A 21,195-nucleotide genomic window follows, 5' to 3' on the forward strand; every position below is an offset into this window, starting at 1 on the left:
TGGCACGAATTGCTGGACCATTCCTTACAATTCCTCCCCTTCTTTTCAATATCATCAATTCGGGCCTCTTCTTCAACCTTTGTCAGTAACAATTGGATTTCATCAGTCAGTTCTCGGGGTGTCCACTTCTTAAGCATCATTATCGACACATCACCTTTTCTCTCCACCGAAGTCATCACAAATTGGGTGCTATTTATTATTCGCAGTACCAACAACGTAAAGCAAGGTATCATACAAGGTATAAACAATAATGTCATTACACCACATAAAAATAAAAACAGCATCCTTTTAACCCATGGTCCATTGGGCACCCATGAAAAGAAATCCCAATCCATACCCTTCCAGGTTTGTACTGGGACGTGAGCTAGCTTTCTAATTTCTTTTGTTATCTGTTTAACCACTTTTCCATTATCATCAATTTGTAAACAACAGTTATAATCGTTCAGTTTTCCACACTCCCCCTTCTTCTGCTAGTAAATAGTCTAAGACCAGTCTATGTTGAAAGAGAGCATTCCTCATCTAAGTGGATTGATCAGCCAGAAGATCCAAGGCTGTCGCTGTTTGATTTCACAGTATCACAGTATCACAGATTTCTAGGTTGGAAGAGACCTCAAGATCATCGAGTCCAACCTCCGACCTAACACTAAGTACTCCACTAAACCATATCGCTAAGCTCTACATCTAAACGTCTTTTAAAGACCTCCAGGGATGGTGACTCCACCACCTCCCTGGGCAGCCCGTTCCAATGCTTAATAACCCTTTCTGTAAAGAAGTACTTCCTAACATCCAACATAAAACTCCCCTGTCGCAACTTTCGCCCATTCCCCCTCGTCCTGTCACCAGGCACGTGGGAGAACAGACCAACCCCCACCTCTCTACAGCCTCCTTTAAGGTAACTGTAGAGAGCGATGAGGTCGCCCCTGAGCCTCCTCTTCTCCAGGCTGAACAAGCCCAGCTCCCTCAGCCGCTCCTCGTAAGACTTGTTCTCCAGACCCCTCACCAGCTTGGTCGCCCTTCTCTGGACTCGCTCGAGCACGTCCAAGTCCTTCCTGTAGCGAGGGGCCCAAAACTGAACACAGTATTCGAGGTGCGGCCTCACCAGAGCCGAGTACAGGGGCACAATCACTTCCCTAGACCTGCTGGCCACACTGCTTCTTATACAAGCCAGGATGCTGTTGGCCTTCTTGGCCACCTGAGCACACTGCTGGCTCATATTCAGCCGACTATCAACCAGTACTCCCAGGTCCCTCTCGGCCAGGCAGCTTTCCAGCCGCTCATCTTCCAGCCTGTAGCTCTGCTTGGGGTTGTTGCAGCCCAGGTGCAGGACCCGGCACTTGGCCTTGTTGAACTTCATGCAGTTGACCTCAGCCCATCGGTCCAGCCTATCCAGATCCTCCTGCAGAGCCTTCCTGCCCTCGAGCAGATCGACACACGCACTTAGCTTGGTGTCATCTGCAAACTTACTGAGGGTGCACTGGACGCCCTCATCCAGATCATCGATAAAGATATTAAAGAGGACCGGCCCCAGTACCGAGCCCTGGGGGACACCACTAGTGACCGGCCTCCAACTGGATTTGACTCCATTCACCACAACTCTCTGGGCCCGGCTATCCAGCCAGTTTCTAACCCAGCGAAGCGTACGCCAGTCCAAGCCCCGAGCAGCCAGTTTCTTGAGGAGAATGTTGTGGGGAACAGTGTCAAAAGCCTTACTGAGGTCAAGGTAAACCACATCCACAGCCTTTCCCTCATCCACCAAGCGCGCCACTTGGTCATAGAAGAAGATCAGGTTCGTCAGGCAGGACCTGCCTTTCATAAACCCATGCTGACTGGGCCTGATCGCCTGCTTGCCCTGCAAGCGCCGCGTGATGACCCTCAAGATAATCTGCTCCATGAGCTTTCCTGGCACTGAGGTCAAACTGACAGGCCTATAGTTCCCTGGGTCTGCCCTGCGGCCCTTCTTGTAGATGGGCGTCACATTGGCTAGCCGCCAGTCAACTGGGACCTCCCCCGATAGCCAGGACTGCCGATAAATGATGGAAAGCGGCTCGGCCAGCTCCTCCGCCAGTTCTTTCAGTACCCTCGGGTGGATCCCATCCGGCCCCATCGACTTGCGTACATCCAAGCTCCGTAGCAGGTCGCCAACCATTTCCTCATGGATAGCGAAGGCCACATCCTGCTCCCCATCCCCTTCCACCAGCTCAGGGCACTGGGTATCCAGAGAACAACCGGTATTGCCGCTAAAGACTGAGGCAAAGGCGGCATTAAGCACCTCAGCCTTTTCCTCATCCTTAGTAACTAGGTTTCCCCTCGCATCCAGTAAAGGATGGAGATTCTCCTTAGTCCTCCGTTTCGCGTTGATATATTTGTAAAAGGATTTTTGTTGTCTTTAACGGCAGTAGCCAGATTGAGCTCCAGATGAGCTTTGGCCTTTCTAATTTTCTCCCTGCACAGCCTCGCTACATCCTTGTAGTCCTCCTCAGTGGCCCGCCCTTTTTTCCAAAGATTATAAACCCTCTTTTTTCTGCTAAGCACAAGCCGCAACTCTCTGTTGAGCCAGGCCGGTCTTCTTCCACGCCGGCTCGTCTTTGGGCACGTGGGGACGGACCGCTCTTGTGCCATCACGATTTCCTTCTTGAGGAGCGCCCAGCCTTCCTGGACTCCTCTGCCCTTCAGAACCTCCTCCCAAGGGACTCGGCCAACCAGCGTCCTGAGCAGCTCAAAGTCAGCCCTCCGGAAGTCCAAGACAGCAGTTTTACTGGTCCCCTTCCTGGCCTCACCAAGAATAGAGAACTCTACCATTTCGTGGTCACTCTGCCCAAGACAGTTTCCGGCCACCACATCTCCCACCAGTCCTTCTCTGTTTGTGAAGAGAAGGTCTAGCGGGGCACCTCCCCTGGTAGGCTCTCTAACCAGCTGCGTCAGGAAGCTATCTCCCACGCTCTCCAGAAACCTCCTAGACTGCTTTCTCTGTGCCGTGTTGTGTTTCCAGGATATGTCCGGGAAGTTGAAGTCCCCCACGAGGACAAGCGCCGACGATTTTGCAACTTCTGTCAGTTGCCTATAAAACTCCTCATCCGTCTCCTCATCCTGGTTCGGCGGTCTATAACAGACCCCGACCAGGATGCTAGCCTTGTTGGCCTTCCCGCGGATCCTAACCCACAGGGATTCAACCTTATCATTCCCAGCCTGGAGTTCCACAACATCAAAAGACTCTCAAATGTAGAGAGCCACGCCACCACCCCCTCTGTGCTGCCTGTCCCTCCTGAAGAGCCGATGAGCCGATAGCCAGGCAAAGAGCCGATAGCCAGGCAGTTTGTTTGTTACAACTTCGAGGATAGCTTGCAACCTAATTATTGGGTTCAAATTATAAATAGGTTCTCGAGCTCCTGATACCAACTCATTCGGGTTCCAGGTAGCTGGCCCATAATGCTGTATGATTCTTTCAGGAGGCCATTCATCCTTTCCCCTCTTTTGGGCACTACCCCCAGCTAAGGAAGTATCAATAGATCGTTTCACTCTGTTCAGGTCATCATATAATCTTATTCCTAAATGATTTCCTTGTGTTTGTGACAATAAAAAGAACAAGGGTCTTATGTACCCCACAGCATATTCCCGACCAGTTTCCGGGTAGCCTCTTGTAAGCATGTTTGCCACACACCCAATAATGTCCCTTTAGGGCCCACGTCCCTTTTGGAAAAGGACCATCCCATCCCTCTTTACCCTTTGGGGCGTGATAATACAGAGTGTCCTTGTTACCGAGTGGTCCTGTTACAATGTCTGCCCCGTTTGTACTCGTATATGTGCACTTCCAAGCTCCCGCATCGGGTTTCCACTTACAGTCACAATTCAGTTCTCCTTGGTGGCCTGTCATATTATAAGCTGACCAGAAATGTTTAAAGAACACTCGCCTCCCATTCTCATCCTGCCATTTCCAATGATAGACCCGCACCACATGCTATTCCTTAGAGGTGTTATCACGCTGACAGCTCAAGATTTGACCATCGAATTGTCCCCCCGCTTGCGCTCTTGCCACAGTTTCACATCCGGATCCAAAAAATTCTCTATATGAGCATTTCAGCCAAGTCCCGTTTCTCAGCTGAACATGTGTGGCATTCCATTTCCCACTACGTGCTGTACAGCTTATAGGACTACATCCAGGATCGGTACAATCATATCCGGGGGACAGAGTCCAATTGCAAATGCTTTTTCCCACCGCCACTGTTCCTGTTCTGTTCAAGCAGTATACACCCCGAGCTGACGAGTGCAACTGCCATGGGCCTCCTTCCTCTTTCCAAAATTGCGTCCCATTATGAACTTCGCTCAAGTTACTGACCCACCACTTGGGTTCGACCGGGCCTGCTACCCAGGGCCAACTTTAAGTTCCCCCCCGGTCCTCCACAAATCCAGCAGTTACTAAGGTTAAAGGCCTTGGCCACTTCCTCCCCCAAAGTGAAAAAGTTATCCCTCCATTCCTGCCCATGGCCCAATTGCCCCTGTAAAAACAATACCAGGAAGTATACCATTTCTTATCCTTTTTCGCCGTCCAATCTTGAGAGTGTGGTAAGCGCCTTCAGTCATGGGGTTGGGCCCGCTTTCAGAGCTTGTGTTACCATTCAGCCCTTCGGGGTGATCCAGCTCCTGGAAAAACTAATCACAATTTTATTATGGGTTTAAAAGGTCCTCATGTTATTTTTCTCAGGACAACCTGATCTTAGCGCGGGAGAAGTCCGGTCGAGGCCCTCTCACTCGGCGGTCAATACCCATAGGGGTTGCCTCCCTCGGTAGACCATACACACCGCAGTGGAGGGTCCTACCCCGGTCTTGCCTTCTCCCTTTCCTCCCTTCAGCCTTGTCCCCTTTATCCAGTGCCCTTCATTCATGCAGAACCTCATTGCTGGGATATCAGTTCCTCTTTAGTCTCAGTTTCAGTTCCCCAGGAGTGGACTCAACCCTCCAGGCTTCGGTAGTTATTGGTCCTTTTATTCTGGATGCGTGGGTCCAACCCCTTTCTGCTGTTCTCACAGCTGTTTAAGTAGTAAATAAAACAAGGTACGGTCCCTCCCATCGGGGGTTCAATGATTCTTCTCTCCAGGTTTTTATTAAGACCTTGTCTCCTGGTTGTATTTTATGAATAGCAAATCCTAAAGGTGGTGTTTGAGTCATCATCCCAATTTCTCTTAGCTCCTGTAATCTCCTTCCAATGGCAATTATGTATTTCTGGATACTACGATCCTCAACTACATTGTTCCCTAGGGGCATCCCTTGAGAATAAGGCATACCATATAACATTTCATATGATGATAATCCAGTCTCACTGTGTGGTTTAGTTCTTATGTTTAAAAGTGCCAATGGTAAGCATTTCGTCCAGGGCAGCTGTGTCTCGATCATTAACTTAGCCAATTGTTGTTTTATTGTTCGATTCATCCTTTCTACTTTCCCTGAGCTTTGTGGGTGCCACGGAGCGTGGTATTCCCACTGAATACCTCTCAAGGGGTACATCCTTCAAATCTTTGTGGCTGGCGTATGTTCGATTATTTCCACACAACTGTGTTCCAACGGTCCTTCTTCTGGAACAGTTCCTAGAAATACTGCTGGATATAACAGGTTAGTGGTTTTCAAGGTTATGTCATCTTGTTCAGTTAGTATTGCCTGATATTTCATCAACCGGCTGGGTGATAACCAGTGGCCCCCCCTTTTGTTCTAAAACGGTTGTTACCATATGTGGTCCAAAAACTTCAATATGTTTTCCCATTCGAAGGCAAATAATTTTCTACTATCTTTATCAAGAGGTATGCAAAAGAAGGCATCCTTTAAATCTATCATGGTAAACCATTTATACTTCTCTCTCATAGATGTTAACAATGTGTAAGGATTAGCTACTACCGGGTGAATATCCTTTGTTATTTCATTTATTGCTCTAAGATCTTGTACCAATCTATACTCGCCATTCGGCTTCTTTACTGGAAAAATTGGAGTACTGTATTCTGATTTACATTCTTCCAGAATCTGATATTTGAGAAATTTGTCAATAATTTTCACCATTCCCCTGCCTAGCTTCTATCTTAAGTGGATATTGTTTGATGCAAACAGGTTTGGCTTCTTCCTTTAATTCCACCTTTACCGGTTGTGCCAGTTTCGACTTCCCTGGTACATCTGTTTCCCATACTGCTGGTATAACTGCATTTTCTACTTCTCTTGGAATATTAACAAAGGGTTTATCTTTGATCATTAGGATTTGTCCTACTTTGGACTCAGGTGCCTTCATTATTAATTCTCCATCCTCAAAGGTTATTGTTGCATCTAAGTTGGCTAATAGATCCCGTCCCAAGAGTGGAATCGGGCATTCTGGTACATACAAAAATTCATGGGTTAGTTCCTTACCCCCAAAACGCAAATCAAGGGGTTGTAAGAATGGCCGTTCCTCCTCCTTCCCTGTGGCTCCAATTATTGTAGTTGTCTTAGTTCCTAATCGTCCTTTTAAACTATTTAACACTGAATATGTTGCTCCTATTACATTTACTGACTAATTAACACAGAGAAAGAAGCTCCCATAACCAACAAAAAATTCAAGCCTCTGTCTTCGTTTCCTAGCTTTATTTCAACTAGTGGACCTGCTAGGGTAGATGCCCCAGGTCCCCGTCATTCCTGACTGTTGTAAGTTTGTCCTGCAGCCTCAGACAATTTCTTTCTGATATCAGGGGCCGATTGCCCTGGAAAGAGGCTAGCCAATTGCCTCTGTTTTTTTTTTTGTTTTTTTTTTAAAGCCAGGTCCATTTTTTTTTTCTCATTGCATTTCAAAGTTGGTCCAAAAATTCAAAAATTCCATAAATTCCATAGGGGTTTCTTTTGGACCTTGTTGGAACAGATTCTCAATTCCCAATAGCCAATTTAACCAGATTTTGGTATTTACATAATTTCCGGGGTGATTAGGGTCTCAGTGAGGGGGTCGGTCAGGGGAATGCAATCATTGACAGTTCCCTGAGCGGTCCCATTGGCAATCTGAGCTCACACATGAACTCAGGTTGTTTTAAGAGATAGCTGCTTTTCTGTTTCCACGACAACTCTCTCGGACCCATCACGGTCCCTCTGCCCCAGAGGGCTCACACCCGTGATTTTGAGATCTCAGCCTCGGGTTGAGGCAGAACTATTAGCATTCCTACATCCTCTTTCCCTGCTCATTCAACTTCAAACAGCTAAAGTGGCCATTTAGTTTATATAGTGGCCACCATTGATTGCAATACTTAGTGAAAGTCCTCTTGCTTTCTGTGCCCCCATTTCTAACAATATCCTTCCAATGTGCCAATATGCACCCAAGGAGGCTTTTTTTTAGGACGTCGTTGTTTTGGATTTTACCCATTTCCTTGATTTCCCATTCCCTTTTATTTATTTATATTAGTTACTGTCCCTTGTTTCAATTTCCACGCAAACCTTTTTATTGCAGGTTTTTACTATCTTTTCCTAATCTTCTTCCCAAACGTCCCGATTCTCTGGGATTAAACTCTTCCTTCCACATACAAACTCCACTATTTCAGATTATTAATGAGCCCCCTTCCAATCATAAATCCACAGGGCTTCGGAAAAACACCAGAATCACTCAGCCTTCTGTCTTCTAGACAAACAATACCACCTTTTCCACAAAATTTACATTTCAACAAGACCGAATTTCAAGCCGAATGCCAATTTTTCTCATGCACTTTGTTAGTAAGCCCACACAAAACAAGGAATCACTCCTACGTATCCATCAATATGGGGGGTTTAAAAAGGTATTGAGGCCTAAATAAATTCTCTCTCCCCCTTCTTACCAAATTCCCAGGGCTCAGGCCCAAACCACCAAAGAAGTGACTCTCCGTTCTACCACTTTCATAATCAGTCAGCCCCCCTCCCCCGATACTTGGGAAACTGACCAAACACCACCGCGAATATACCCAAACTTCTAAACTGTTACTTAGATAATGCTCCCACCTTCCTCCTTGACACACTCAAAACATTTAAGAACAAAACAGGATTACAAGATGCACCACCGGGGGTGGATTGTTAGGATATAGAGGTGGTAGGTTATCCAATGACTCCCATTCATCATCTTTTTCTTTTTCCTTTTTTTTTTTAATTTTATTTTTTTGTTCTCTTCTTCTTCAAACTTCTCGTCTGCTTTTAGTGTAAATTTTGAGGCTGGAAAAGGACGTGAAGTCCTGATCCATAATCCTGCATAATCACTTTCCTCCTGGCTAAAAGGTTCCTTTGAATTAACATGTAGATTTAAGGCCTGGCAAACCCAGTCTTCAAAGGATCCGAAAACGGGCCAAAAGACATGTGGTCTTAAAGGCTCCTTTGGCCATTCTGTCATACAATACTGGACCATTTTTAATTTACTTTTTTCCTTTTCTGGGGCCCCTATCGTTCCAATTTCTAATCATTATCCCTAATGGACTTTCTGGTGGTATGTCTGGTAATTTGCTCCCTTTTCTCTGGTCCCGGGTCTTCAATTTTGTCTGACCCATCTAGGAATTTTACTGTGGCAATTCCTACAGCCCTTGGTTGCCTTAGTGAGAGTGTCTTGCAGGGGGTTTAGGACCTATCACCCACCCACGAATCCTATAGGAATCGCTTCGGTCCTTCACCGGCCAAGTCCCTCGCGGGAGATTGGAACCGCGGTTAGAAGACCTCCACAATCGCTTCAGAACTACGTTCCGTCTCAGTCACACTCTCACACACACACAGGCAACGGAATCCCACCCAACCGAACGGTATACGCCTTAAATACTTACGACTCCGTCGTCTTCCTTCGGATCTTCGCGCGCAGAATTACGGGCAAAATATAGTGCTGCAGCCGGGAAAGGGAGCTCATAAAAAAATCTAAATCTTTGCTTGCCCTTATTCAGGTTCAAGATGGCATTAGCCCCGACCCGACTCGAACAGGAGCCACCAAATGGTGGGGGCGCCCCTCCTAGATCAAGTCAGAATTCAGGAACCAAGACCATCCTGGATGAGCCCCCAATTGTTATAAATGACTGAGTCCCAAATAGGATTACAATCAAAGTTTACAATTTATTAAACGAATAGAGGCAAGCAAACAGCGCTGGGTGTGCCGGGAGTCTCTGCTCCACTAGGACGCACACCCATTACGTAAGACAGCTAATTTTTATACTCCTAGGCTAATACATATTCATTACTACTTCTAGAAGAGGCAGGGTTATTATAATTGGTTTCCCGAATCCAAAGTCCTCCCAGGTGCGCCTGCTTATCAGTCTCTGTTAGTCTCTCGGGGGCCGCTCGGACGGGGAGGCTCATATTCTTCCTCCTTATCTAGTGGTCTCTTGGCCGGCTGTCAGAAGTTACTGCATGTCCGTGCAGAGTCAGCAGTTTTTCTCTGAAGAAATCCCTTTGTTCTCTTCTCACCTAAACCCAGGCCTCAATGTTAACCCTTCAAATCCCTTAGTGGCACGAATTGCTCGACCATTCCTTACAAAGGCCGATAGCTCCTCTTCATCACCACTAGTTGACCCCCTGCCTTTGTACAGACTCAGCTGCTCCTTGGCTCTTGTCCAAACCACAACGTCGGTCTCAGCTGGTTTTTGAGACAGGTTCTCAGTTTTATAGGCTGGAGCAGCTGCAGGAGCTGGAGCGGCTGCAGGAGCTGGAACTGGAACGGCTGCAGGAGCTGGAGCTGGAGCTAGGTTGCTAGTAGCATCAATTGCAGCTCGATAGGCACAAGCCAGACCCCAGCATGCTACAGTGATTTGTGTCACTTTGGAACTGCCAGAGTCATGACACCTTTTTTTCAAGCATTCTGCCAGCTTTTTAGGATTTTGCAGTTGTTCAGGGGTGAATGTCCAAAACACTGGAGGTGACCACTGCTCTAGAAACCTGCCCATATCCTCCCACACTCCCTGCCACTCGCAACTATCCCGCCTCAAGACAGATCTCCGGATGAGATTCCTAAGTAGTTGTTTAACCCTCAGCAAAACCTGAAGCGCATTCAGGAGACATAACAACAAGAGCAGGCTGGTCTGAGTATCCCAAGGATATTCAACATCTCGGAGAACCACCGTAACTAGCTCGGGGGATAAGAGGGTGGTGGTGAAGGAGAAAGGGAGAGTGAACAGGTAGGGAAACATGTCTTCCCCTGTCCTCTTCACAGATTGGCTCCCTAACGAAAACAGGCAATAGGTGTAATTGCTAATAGTTTCCGAGATATGGGTTCCAAAGTATAGAGTCGACGTCAGTGCTGAGTACAAATACCAGGTTAAAGTCGTGACCAGATATTTCATCATTTCATAAGCCATTGTTACACCGCACAGTACCATAACAATCTTAAACCAGGGCCCGGAAAGGACAAACAGTGCGACAGGGAGCACATACAGAAAGTAACGCACTACAAAACTCAATTTGGAATACAGGTACAGCAGACTGGAGATTAAGGCAATCAACATCGTGACTAGCAACTATTAAGCAGGTCCAATACTTATACCAATTTTAGTTTAACACACTCAGGTCAAATTTGTCGATATCTCAACCCTTCGAGCCCCACGTTGGGCGCCAAAAGGGCTGTTGTGGTTTAATCCAGCTGGCAGCTAAACACCACACAGCCGTTCACTCACCCTCCCCCCTCCCTCTCTGGGATGGGGGAGAGAAACGGGAAAGTGAAGCCTGTGAGTTGAGATAAAGACAGTTTATTAAGACAGGAATATAATAATAACAATAATAATAATAATAGTGATAATGATAATAGTATTAATAATAATAATGTGTAAGAAAACAAGTGATGCACAATGCAATTGTTCACCACCCGCTGACCGATGCCCAGCCTATCCCCGAGCAGCCGGCCCCCCCACCCCGGCCAGCCACCCCTATATATTGTTTAGCATGACGTCAGATGGTATGGAATACCCCTTTGGCCAGTTTGGGTCAGCTGTCCTGGGTCTGTCCCCTCCCAGCTCCTGCTGCACCCCCAGCCTGCTCGCTGGCAGGACAGAGCGAGAAGCCGAAAAGGCCTTGGCCTGGTGTAAACACTGCTCTGCAACAATTAAAACATCAGCATGTTATCAGCGCTCTTCTCACCCTAATCCAAAACATAGCACCCTACCAGCTACTATGAGGAAAAATTAACTCTGTCCTAACTGGAACCAGGACACCCATTTTTGTCAGGAAACATCTTCTGTGAGGGGCCCCGAGACTCCTTGTTTCGGTTAATTTGCACAGTAGTAAGCAAAGACACTCAGCAACATCTACTTTTAATGCGATTAAGCAAGCCCCCATTCTTCCATTCCTGGCTTCAATAATAACGATTGTTTTATTTAGAAATCATTAATGTGATTAAGCAAGCCCCCATTCTTCTATCCCTGGCTTCAGTCCCCCCTTTTCTAGAAGATTAGTAAATTCTTTTACTCGCAGCAAAAATTCCCCACTTGGTACTGATCACTCAATGCCATACCGTGGACGCGCGACAAAGAAGTCAGCGTGGCTATCCGGTATAACATTCTCCAGTTCCAGATTAGTATAAGTACAGACAATACAAGACTTATACCAACTAAGATCAATATGACTGTGATCTGGTGACACAATGTATTGAGAATGCCATTTGCCATTGGTGACCACTCGAAAAGTGTATCCCACCAGTGATGACCAGCATCTTGTTTAGATTGTATTGTTAGGCTTGATCAACTGGTGGGATACCACTGGTGCCAAATATAAAAATCATACCCGACAATTCTAACAAAGTTACAAATACAAAAGTTAGAATGATTTCTGCTAGGGATAGTTATATTCTCCTTATCTACTTCTACAAAAGCACAAGCAGTTCTTAAACACACACAGCCTTGCAAACATCTTGCTCAGCGTCAAGACATACGTCCTGAGCGTCAATTGTCTTGCTTTCACAGATAAATCCTTGTTGTTCTCGGGTAACACATGATTCCAGATTTACAATCTGCCATTTCCCACTCCCCATCCGTGCCCATGTTCTATGCTCCGAAGGATAGAGCACTGTCTCCTCATGGTTTAATCCCAGTGCAATGATGGGGTGGATAACATAAACTGTGGCATTACGTATAGTAAGCACAAAGGCAGTAGCCATGTTAACAATGGGATCATAGGTAAAATTTACCAGAGTCCACCAAGATTGGAACTTCCTCTCAAAATCATTGGCATTGTCCCAAACAGCCTTTCGGACTTCAACCGGGGAAACGCCTTCACTTCCTTCCCTAATGATCTTAATTGCGGTGAAGGTAGTAAGGAGCACCTGGTATGGTCCTTCCCACTGTGGTTTCAAAGTTTTCTCTGCAAGAGACTTGACATATACATAATCTCCAGGCTGTATGTCATGCACCGGTCCATCCAGCTCTCTACTCTGAGTTCCAGCCACATGTTTTTCTATTTCTCTAAGTTGCTTACTCAAAGCTACCATACCGGTAGTCAGCGTCTCTTCCCCAACCTGGGTAGACATTCCCTTCTGGACCCCGTATGGTTTCCCATAAAGCGTTTCAAAAGGACTTAATTTTTCTTTAGTTCGGGGCTTAGTCCGAATCCGCAGCAATGCTAGCGAGAGAGCTTGGGGCCAGGGCAAGTTAGCTTCTTGCCCTAACCTTACAATTTGTTGTTTGATCAAATGGTTCATTTTCTCCACTTGGCCACTCGATTGAGGGTGGTATGGAGTGTGGAGTTCCCAATCTATGCCCAAATGCCGACTAATTTGCTGCACTATTTTTGAAATAAAGTGTGGGCCCCGGTCTGAGGACATGGTGGCTGGAACTCCGAAGCATGGTATTATTTCTTGTAACAATACCTTAGTTACCTCTCGGGCTTTGGCAGTTCTAGTGGGTACTGCCTCTGGCCAACCTGAAAAGGTATCCATTAATACCAACACCCCCCTTTTCTTGGAAGTTCAGAAAAGTCAATCTGCCATTGTTGTCCAGGCCCAAGGCCTTTCCCGATTTGGCCCAATTTCGGTTTGGGGGTATTTTTGGGGTTGGTCTGGAGGCAGAGGTCACATTGTCGGGTTACTTGTGTGACAGTGGCATACAAATTCCTAGCTGTAATTTTCCCAATCAGATAGTTATATAGGGAATTTATTCCCCAATGAGTTTTCCGGTGTTCTTCCCTTACTATTGACCATAGCAAATTAGAGGGGATGACTAATTTCCCTTTCCCTTCTTCAGTAATAGCCCATCCCTCTTGGTTATACTCTCCCTTTTGACTTTCGATTAATTTTCTGTCCTTTTTGTTATATACTGGCTTACCTTTAAGAGGAATCTGCCCATCTGGGATTAGGGCTCCCTCAGTTGCTTTCTCACCTTTTGCTGCTTCTTTTGCCTCTCTGTCCGCCAGATCGTTTCCTTCCTCCAATTCTGAGCTCACTTTCTGGTGTGCCTTAATATGCATGACTGCTACCTTTTCAGGTAGCTGGACTGCTTCCAATAAGCGCATTATCTCTTTTGCATGTCTGATGTTTTTCCCTTGCGAGTTCAACAGTCCTCTTTCTTTCCAGATGGCTCCATGTGCATGTACAACCCCAAATGCATATCTTGAGATGTATATTTTCTTTCCTTTTGCTATTTCTAAGGCACGGGTCAGAGCAATTATCTCAGCCTTTTGTGCAGAGGTGTCTGTTGGCAAAGGTCCAGATTCTATTACCTCTTTGCAAGTGGTAACTGCATACCCAGCATGTCATTTTCCGGTGATGACGTAGCTGCTCCCATCAGTGAACCAGATTTCCACATACGGCTGGAGCAGGTAGCTTCGATGGTCTCCAGGCAGTCATGGTATACTGGCTTCCCTTGGTTTCCGCTGAGGAAAGAAGCTGGGTTGACAATGTTAGTTACCACTATTTCTACGTCATCTTGCTCTACTGTGATAGCTTGATATTTCAGGAATCTTTGTGGGGAAAGCCAGTGACCACCTTTCACTTCCAGCACTGCGGACACTGTGTGAGACACTAGCACAGTTATTTTCTGGCCCAAGGTGAACTTGCGTGCTTCCTGGATATTTAGCACCACTGCTGCAACGGCTCTGAGGCATCCCGTTCATCCCTTGGCGGTGGCATCCAGCTGCTTAGAAAAATAAGCAACTGCCCTTCGATATGGGCCCGGGTCCTGTACAATTCCCAGGTCCTGTGCAATCCCAGGGCAATCCCCTGTTTCTCATGGGAGAAGAGGAAGAATGGCTTATTTACATCTGGAAGTCCCAGAGCTGGAGCTGACATGAGAGCCTTCTTTAGTTGGTCAAAGTCTCGCGTGGCCTCCTTTGTCCATTGGAGGTCCCTGTTCCCATTTGCAATGAGCGCATACAGTGGTTTTACAAGCAATCCGTACTTATAGATCCACAGTCTGCACCACCCCGTCATTCCCCAAAAGGTTCGCAGTTCTTTTATTGTCTCGGGTTTCAGGGTTTGACATATCACTTCTTTACGATCTTGCCCCAAGGTCAGTTGTCCAGCACTAACCTCATAACCCAGGTAGATCACCTTCTGCTTTACCACCTGAGCCTTCTTCTTCGATACCCTGTACCCCTGGAGTCCCAGAAAGTTTAGGAGGCTTACCGTCCAGGCCACACATGCTTCTTCTGTCTGGGTGGCTATTAGGAGGCCATCTACGTACTGCAACAGCCTTCCTTCTCCTGGTGGGGCTTCCCAGGTCTCCAAGTCCTTTGCAAGTTGTTCTCTGAACAAGGTGGGCGAGTTCTTAAAGCCCTGAGGCAACCTTGTCCATGTGAGCTGTGTTTTGCGCCCACTCTTAGGGCTTTCCCACTCAAATGCAAAGATTTTCTGGCTGGCTTCATGGAAAGGGAGGCAAAAGAAGGCATCCTTCAGATCTAAAACGATAAGCCAGGTTAGCTCTGGTGTTAAGCATGTTAGTAAAGTATATGGGTTTGCCACCACGGGGTAAAGATTAACAGCTTGTAGATCCTGTACAACCCGATATGATCCATCAGGTTTTCGAACAGGTGAAAAGGGAGTGTTGAAGTCAGACTGGCACTCTTTTAGCAACCCTAATTGTAAGGAATTTTCAATTATCGGGCCAGTTCCTTCTTCACTAATTTCCTTTTTAGTTTCAGTAGCTGTCATCATCAAACTCAACACTTCCACATACCTTTGATCATTTACCTCCAGAATAATCTCCCCATTTTTAAATGAAATGGTTGCTTGTAATTTTTCCAATAAATCTCTCCCTAGGAGTGACTCCAGAGAGTTGGGCATATATAGGAACTTGTGAATGCCCCACTGTTTCCCATGTTTATATTTCAATGGTTTGCAGAAATATGCTATTTCAGATTGGCCAGTTGCCCCCTTCACTGCAATGTAATCATTCCCCACTTGTACTAATGATTTATTTAAAACTGAATATGTTGCCCCAGTATCCACCATAAGTTCCACCACTTTTCCCTCCTTCCCCAGCTTCATTTTTATAATCAGCGGATCTGCTGGGGTAGACTCCCCCAGTCTTCCTCGGTTGTCTTTTGCACGCGCAAACATCACCTCCCTTCCCCGGTTCCCTTTTCCATTTCTTTTCTGTTCTGGGCATTCATTTTTCAATGCCCAAATTTCTTACATAGGGCACATTGATCCTTGCCTAGCCGGGGCTGTTCCTGTCTGGGCCTCCTTTTTCCTTCTTCCCTAATAACTGCTATCAGCCTCTTCTGCATGTTTAACTGAGGAAGATAAAAGTCCTCTCTCCTTCCAAATTGCCCCGTGTGCATGCACCACACCAAAGGCATATTTCAAATCTGTCCAAATGTTTGCCAGCTCAAAAGCTCTTATCAAGGCGATGATTTCCACCTCTGGGGCTGATGTTTGTTACCGCATATCCTGTGAGGCAAAATCCCTGGCGGACAAAGCTGCTGCCATCTATATACCAATCCTCCGCATCTTCTAGGGATGTATCGTTTAAGTCTGCTTAGCTGGAGTATACACCGTGTCCATGGTCTTGATGCAAACATGACTAAGGAAAGAGGCTGGGTTCACAGAATTAGTGCTGAAAAACTTTAGTAAGTCCATTATACCCATTCCTTTTCTTCTTCAGAATCTATCTTTTGCGTATTGCAACAGTGTCCCCTTTTCCCAAAGGGGTCTTTCAAGCTTCAAGATCACAGGCTAACTGTTTCCCGAATATGGTGGGGCTATTCTTGAACCCCTGTGGTAACACAGTCCAAGTAAGCTGAGGTTTTTGTCCTCTATTAGGATTTTTCCCATTCAAAGGCAAAAAAATTTCTGGCTTTCAGTTGCCACGGGCAGGCAGAAAAAGACATCCTTTCAATTTATTTCCATTTTTCCTTGTTCAAAAGAAATTTTTGCATCCATTTTTTCCAGCAAGTCCCTTCCTAACAAGGACCTTGGCAAATTGGGTAAGTATAAAAATTGATGAATTCCAATCATTTTTTCCTATTTTAATTTCAAGCATTGGAAAAAAAAAAAAAAAAAAAGCCTTTTCTTCTTTCCATGACAACTCTCTCGGACCCATCATGGTCCCTCTGCCCCAGAGGGCTCACATCCGTGATTTTGAGATCTCAGCCTCGGGTTGAGGCGGAACTATTAGCATTCCTACATCCTCTTTCCCTGCTCATTCAACTTCAAACAGCTCTGTTAAATACTACATGCCACACCTTTAACACCTTCAACAACCCTTTTAACACTTCTTTTTATCTTTATCCAGCCTGTACTTTAACCAAAGGCTCAGTTAGGGGCCAGCTTAATTCCATACCTTTTTCCCTCCAGGATGCTGAAACAACATATCAGTATACAACATTTCATCATATTTTCCTTCTCTCCTCAAAACCAACATTAATTGCAAGACACTGTTATAGTCGATTGATCCATAAAGTGGCCATTTAGCTTCTATAGTGGCCACCATTGATTGCAGTACTTCTTTGGATATTACCCATTTACTTGATTTCCCATTCCCTTTTATTTATTTATTTATTTATTTATGTATTACTATTCCTTATTAGTTCCTGCCCCTTGTTTCAATTTCCACGCAAACCTTTTTATGGAAGGTTTTTACTATCTTTTCCTAATCTTCTTCCCAAACGTCCCGATTCTCTGGGATTAAACTCTTCCTTCCACATACAAATTCACTATTTCAGATTATTAATGAGCCCCCTTCCAATCATAAATCCACAGGACTTCGGAAAAACACCTGAAGCGCTCAGCCCTCCTTCTTCCAGACAAACAATACCACCTTTTTCACAAAATTTACATTTCAACAGGACTGAATTTCAAGCCAAATGCCATTTTTTCTCATGCACTTTGTTAGTAAGCCCACACAAAACAAGGAATCACTCCTACGTATCCATCAATATGGGAGTTTAAAAAGGTATTGAGACCTAAGTAAATTCACTCCCCCGCAGTGCCTTCTGGTGGTGGTCGTCGGGGTTCGTGGGGATGAAGGCTGATAACTCTTCTTCATCACCGCTGGTTGACCCCCTGCCTTTGTAGACTCAGCTGCTCCTTGGCTCTTGTCCAAACCACAGGGTCGGTCTCAGCTGGTTTTTGAGACAGGTTCCCCATTTTTGTCAGGAAACATCCTCTGTGAGGGGCCCCGAGACTCCTTGTTTCGGTTAATTTGCACAGTAGTAAGCAAAGACACTCAGCAACATCTACTTTTAATGTGATTAAGCAAGCCCCCATTCTTCTATCCCTGGCTTCAAGACTATCTTAAGAAACTGGCAGAAACTGGACAAGAGCCAAGGAGCAACTGAGTCTGCACAAAGACAAGAGGTCAGCTAGCGGTGACGAGGAAGAGTCACCAACCTTCATCCCCATGACCCCTGGCGACCACCACCAGGAGACACTGCTCAAGTGCAGATGGGAGGAGCTTATGGAAATGACTTCTTGAACTAATTTTAATATGAAGCGAGGACAGGTTATGAATATGTATAGGCACATTGTGAAACTTCATGCATATGTAACTCTTTACTGCATATAACCATGGCAAGTTGCTGCGTGGGGCGCGCATGACTTTGGTGGAAGTACCCCCCGTGCTGCCCAGCACTGAATAAACATACCTACTTTACAATCTTAGTGATTGTGGAGTCCATTTTCTGCAAGTCACTGTCCTAAAGATGTGGTTTTGGGGGTGCTTCAGAGCGACCGTCGTTTGTAGGGGCACCAGACTCATCCAAAATTGGTGCATCCGAAATTGGCGCATAAAAATCAGCCTGTCCAAAATCAGCACATCAAAATCTGACCATCCAAAACCGGCCCATCCAAAATTGGCCCGTCCAAAACTGGAGGTCTCGATAGCAGAGGGCACAAGGAGGGCACTGTGCTAGGACAAGGGGTAATGGGTATACATTGAACCATGGGAGGTTTTGTTGTCCCATGAGGAAGGACTTTACTCTGAGGGTGACAGAGCACTGGGACAAGTTGGCCAGAGAGGTTGTGGAGTCTCCTTCTCTGGAGATATTCCAAACCCACCTGAATGCCATCCTGTGTAACATGCTCTGGGTGACCCTGCTGGGCAAGGGGTTGGACTGGGTGATCTCCAGAGATCCCTTCCGACCTCAGCCATTCTGTGAATGAGCCCTGGGCACCCCTGCTGGCAGCTCAAATTCAGAATCACCTCTGTGAGAAAAATCTCAATAATTTTCTTCAGACAGGACCTTCTGTGAAGCTATTTTATTTGCGATTGCAATGGCAGGCGTCATGCAAGCAGGAGCGCACAGTAAAAGTTTATCATAACCTTATATTCCCTATTACCCGACACCTGATTTCTCCCCTGTTTCCTCATTGGCTGAGTACTACAGGTTCACAACCTACTCGACGCACTTCTATACCATATATGTACAATTTGATTTGACCAACCGTTAATTTCTCTTTTTCCCTTTTTTTTTCCTTCTTCTCTCGTGACTAGAGGGCCCATGATTTTTGTTTTTACTGTTTTCGTACTGCTCATCCTGTTTTTCTTAGCTATCCTCCTTATTTTGGGACAGTGGGACCTTCCCCTTATCTGCTTAACATACTCCCCACTGCTATGCTGCACAATCACTTTTGAGTATGCAAGGTTAATGGAATTTTCCACTGCAAAAACACCTTCTATTGCAAAAACACAACTTTGTTTCTCACACCTCTGATCTCCCAAGCAGCTTTAGTCAGGCCCTCCCACCAACTAAAACCAGCTCTGAGAACCTGGCTGGCTACCTCTGGTTCAACAGCCCAGCATCTCTATTTAAAGGAAAGGACATGCTTCAGAGGCGCGACTCCTGAGAGACAGCCAGTGGGTGGCACACAGTTACGCACACATTAGGACACAGCAGTGAGGAACAGGCAGTGCAGTTTTGGACGGCGTACAGAAAAGCATAACGGCACAGGCGAGGGCAGTGAGCATCTGCCACACGTTTGCAAGAAGAGTGATAAATGGAAAGGCGCTCAAAGAACCACAACTGAAGGAATCAGCAGCCCGGAGGCATTACGAAAGAAAGAAGATATTCTGAATATAATAGGCACAATATAATTAGTAAACTAAGCAGGGACACATTAGTGATCTGTAAATATTTGAATGAAGTAAATGGCATTAAGGGAGAAGACTGGTGATACATTAATGATTTTAATAGGGTGAAATTAAGAAAGGACATGTTTAAGCTGAGAATCAGGGTGGAAAGCTTTTGAATAGAGAACCGTAGGCTGGAAAATTGTCTCCCTAAGGGAAGTGGTGAAAGCTTTATTGCCTGAGACTTTAAATGCCAGATTAGGAGAAATACCAGAGGGATCATTTTGAATTTTCAGGGAGATGGGCTGAAAGATTAGGAGAGGAAGAAGAAAAGCGAGAGGTGGTGCTGGCTCCAGGAATTTAGGGAGTACAGCCTAGCAACTCCTGTACACTCCTTTGGCTCCCTTTTATCACTCTTAGACTGCATCTGCCAAGACTGATATTATTTCAGCATTAGTTACCTCCACAAGGAAGCGATAAGAACTCCGCCGCCGCAAAGAATGGTTGAGACATGGGAGTCTCAGTGGAGCACCTGTCGAAAGGCTCACCAGAGAAGCGGCGGAGGTTTGTTTAGCTATGGAAGGAGGCACAGCCTGAGCTTCAAGGGGACCTCAACATCCCCTTTGCAGCACTTGTGCTTCCACAAAGACAATGGGAGGAAATTAGCTCAGCATTTGCCTGTGGTGTGACAATGTCTAGCAGACGCAGGAATGACCCTGTGCTGTGCTCCCCTGTCAAAGTAAAAGCTGGCTGCCAAGCTGCTTGGCTAGTAAGTGTTTCCAGGTTGGTTTCCCTCGCTGGGTCTTGCAGGGAGAGCAGAGCTCCTCCGTACTTGCTCTCTTCTTTTGCCGTCATGTCCCATGTTGTGCCCCCCCCCCCCCCCCCCCCCCCGGGGCAAAAGTTTCCCTCCAACTCCAGACCAGGAGAATGGTTTTTTCAAGAACCCATCCCCATGGGTCCAAGGGCAGCATCCATAGGCACATTGCTAAACATCCTCTGCAGAAGGAATATATAAAAACTTCACCTTCCGAGTAACATTTAAAAAACGCCCATTTTCCAAGCTCAGCTGCAGGCTGCCAAGCATCTGAAATCACAAATGTGATGCTGAAACCCAGACAAGCCATCCTCTCTGCATTCCTGCTCCCTCACGATGTCGCACCATCTCCTCCACTTGCTGACCTGCAATCAGAGAGAAAGTGCCCAGGACACCAGCGGAAGGGTGGCAATGCCCCACACAGCCCTAAAGGGCTCACCCATTCTCTACCTACAGCCCTCCTCTTCCAGGGAAGGAAGACAAACCTTCCTCACTGCTGGGTTTTGCCAGCCAATGTTGGCTAATTAAGCAGCTGTGTTGCTTAATTAGCATTAAAGGCACATCTAGCATGGGGCTAGAGGAAACATTTATTACATTAGATCGTGGTTTTGGAGGGTGTTTTTTTTTGTTTTGTTTTGTTTTTTTAACAAGAGATTGCATGGTTTAGGAAGGATGGTGTAATGCTGAATTACTTAAAAGCAGATGAAGGTAGTGCTGTGTCCTACCAAGTAGGTGGTACCCAGCTAAGAACGAAGGAAACACAAGTTTGACTTCAAGTACACACTTACTGGTAAAGCCTCTGCTTACTCACTTGTGAATTTTTTTTTTTAAGTGAAATATTTCTGAAATGGAGAAGCAGAAATCCTTCCAGCCTGGTACAGAATTGTTTTAATGAAGTTAGTGCATAAGAAAACATAAAATGTTTCTAAAGCTGCATGAAGATACTAACAGCAACAGCATACC

This window comes from Anser anser, assembly GCF_964211835.1.
Source record: "Anser anser genome assembly, contig: SUPER_W_unloc_1, whole genome shotgun sequence".
Classification (NCBI taxonomy): domain Eukaryota; kingdom Metazoa; phylum Chordata; class Aves; order Anseriformes; family Anatidae; genus Anser; species Anser anser.